Source organism: Sander lucioperca, chromosome 16 (assembly GCF_008315115.2).
Source record: "Sander lucioperca isolate FBNREF2018 chromosome 16, SLUC_FBN_1.2, whole genome shotgun sequence".
In the NCBI taxonomy this organism is placed as follows: domain Eukaryota; kingdom Metazoa; phylum Chordata; class Actinopteri; order Perciformes; family Percidae; genus Sander; species Sander lucioperca.
The window spans coordinates 23,778,711-23,781,210 of NC_050188.1; the positions used below are offsets into that span (position 1 = coordinate 23,778,711).

Below are 2,500 nucleotides of genomic sequence, written 5' to 3' on the forward strand. Positions count from 1 at the left end.
TAATTACGCGACGTGAACATCATCGAAAAGCTGCAAACCCCGCGATGAAGCCATGATGACACCGCAGTTTTTGCAAGTTCCCGCATTTTCATCACATAACATTGCATAAATATCCCGCATATTCCATCACATTTTTTAAGAAAATGTGCCGCATAATCAAGGATTTTTGCCCAAAACAATCACAAAAAAACTTTGCATTTTTCTGGAAGGACTGGGTTACAGTAGTTACATACATAGTTATCAGATAAAAAATAACAGGTTGAAATGTATGTCTATTTCATATCTTCATAGAATGAACAGTTGGGTGAAGTTTTACTCGTTGTTTTTATTGTAATGGTTGAATAAAGTTTTTAAACCTCACTTTCTATGCTCAGTTCTTATTGATTGATAATATTACTGTCTGCATTTGGCCAGTTTCCTCAGCCAGCTAGGTGTTTAGCTATTTCACAGTATGTAATTATTTTTACTTATTATACGGCTCTTCACAATGCTTTTTTCCCGATAATGACCGGCATTCTATACATTATCCCTTATGTATTCAAATAAAATATAATACAGTAATTATACTGTAATTTTACAGTATTGGAATTTATGCAGTAATACCTACTACAGTAGTGTAATATTTACTGTGATTAAAAGTGCGGTACTGCGGTTATTACCGTAATAACATTTACAGTACACTTATATGTGCTGTGATTAGATTTACGGTAAGCATACTGTAGAATGTACTACAGCAACTTACTAGCTAATTGCTGCCAGCTAGTTGCTGTAGATTTCACAGTTTTCTTCTTACAGTGTGAGCTTTGTTGATCTGAAATGAAGACAGATTCAGCAGCTGCACGGCCTATTTCTCTCTTCAAATGTTTTCAGAAACACGTTTCGGTGAACTATTTTAGTCCAATATGAGATCGTATTCTGAACGAGCCGCCATGACAGTCTGGCTGTGAGTTTCTGGAGAAACCAGACCCACGTGACGCATTCGTCCAATCAGCTGCCGGTTTTCATTTTCTGGTAAATAATCAAACTGTTAATGGAAACAATACAGAGCAGCGCCGCCTGCTGCTATGGAGACGTATTACGTGCAGAGCGTACGCTCCAGTCGGCGTCTCCTCAGTGAGTTCTGAGGAACTTTTTGGACCTCGGGGACCCGACTGATCAGTCCGACTGGCTTTACTGCCGACGGTCGGCCGTCTGGTCGGTGTGTAACGGCCGTCTGGTCGGTGTGTAACGGCCGTCTGGTCGGTGTGTAACGGCCGTCTGGTCGGTGTGTGACTGCCGTCTGGTCGGTGTGTGACGGCCGTCTGGTCGGTGTGTGACGGCCGTCTGGTCGGTGTGTGACTGCCGTCTGGTCAGTGTGTGACGGCCGTCTGGTCGGTGTGTGACTGCCGTCTGGTCGGTGTGTGACGGCCGTCTGGTCGGTGTGTGACGGCCGTCTGGTCGGTGTGTGACGGCCTTTACACACCCTTAAGGACGCTGACTGCTGTCTGACATTTAGCTGCTGTTTCTCATATTATTTACCAGTATTTCAGCCTTGCTCTTCTGTGTGTGTGTGTGTGTGTGTGTGCGCTGTGTGTGTGTGTGTGTGTGTGTGTGTGTCTCTGTGTGTGTGTGTGTGTGTGTGTATGTGTGTGTGTGTGTGTGTGTGTGTGTGTGTATGTGTGTGTGTGTGTGTGTGTGTGTGTGTGTGTGTGTGTGTGTGTGTCTGTGTGTGTGTGTGTGTGTGTGTGTGTGTGTGTGTGTGTGTGTGTGTGTGTGTGTATGTGTGTGTGTGTGTGTGTGTATGTGTGTGTGTGTGTGTGTGTGTGTGTGTGTGTGTGTGTCTGTGTAGATGCATGAGCCAGATGTGTTGTGTGTCTGCAAGCTCTGAACCAATCAGATTGCGTGTTTTGACGTGCTGTGTTGTGTGTCTGTGTAACCACACTCAGTCCCACTTCTATGACTGGCTGGTTTGAGCAACCCCTCGACTCTGCGTTGTGTGTAGAATGATGAATGACGAGCGGGAGGCTAGTGGCTCTTTACGCCACGATGGGCCCGTTTATTACCTGAGTAGGAACAGAGTATGTACTGGTCAGTCATACAGTTGGCTCACAGTAGCTTACACGCAGCACACTACAAAAGAATAACATGTTATGTTAGCACCGAGGCTAGCTAGAAAGTGCATTATGCCGCTATTTTAACATTCTGGCACTTGACAAAGGTACAACAATCCACTTGTAACTCTTATTATTAATCTGGTCATAAATCACAGTGCACATATTTTCATACAATGAATATGCAGACATAAATACACAATATCTGTACTCGGCAACTCACCTTGGGCACGTCTCTCATAACTGGCAATGAATACACAACAGCCAGTGGCATTTAACTACTGCAGAGAGGGGGCGCCCTTGAGCCAATCATTCTGAACTGCTATTAAATAACAATAATGGCAAGTGGAATGGCATAATATGTAAACCCTGTTACATCTGCAAGCTCTGAACCAATCAGATTGCGTGTT

At 44.2% G+C, this 2,500-nt stretch overlaps 1 protein-coding gene across 1 annotated transcript in view; it reads left to right on the forward strand.

Moving 5' to 3' along the window:
* Positions 1-2,500, forward strand: part of LOC116034421 (atrial natriuretic peptide receptor 1-like) — a gene marked incomplete at its 5' end in the record, with an annotated part of 50,720 nt that overhangs the window by 19,871 nt on the left and 28,349 nt on the right. The window lies entirely within an intron of this gene.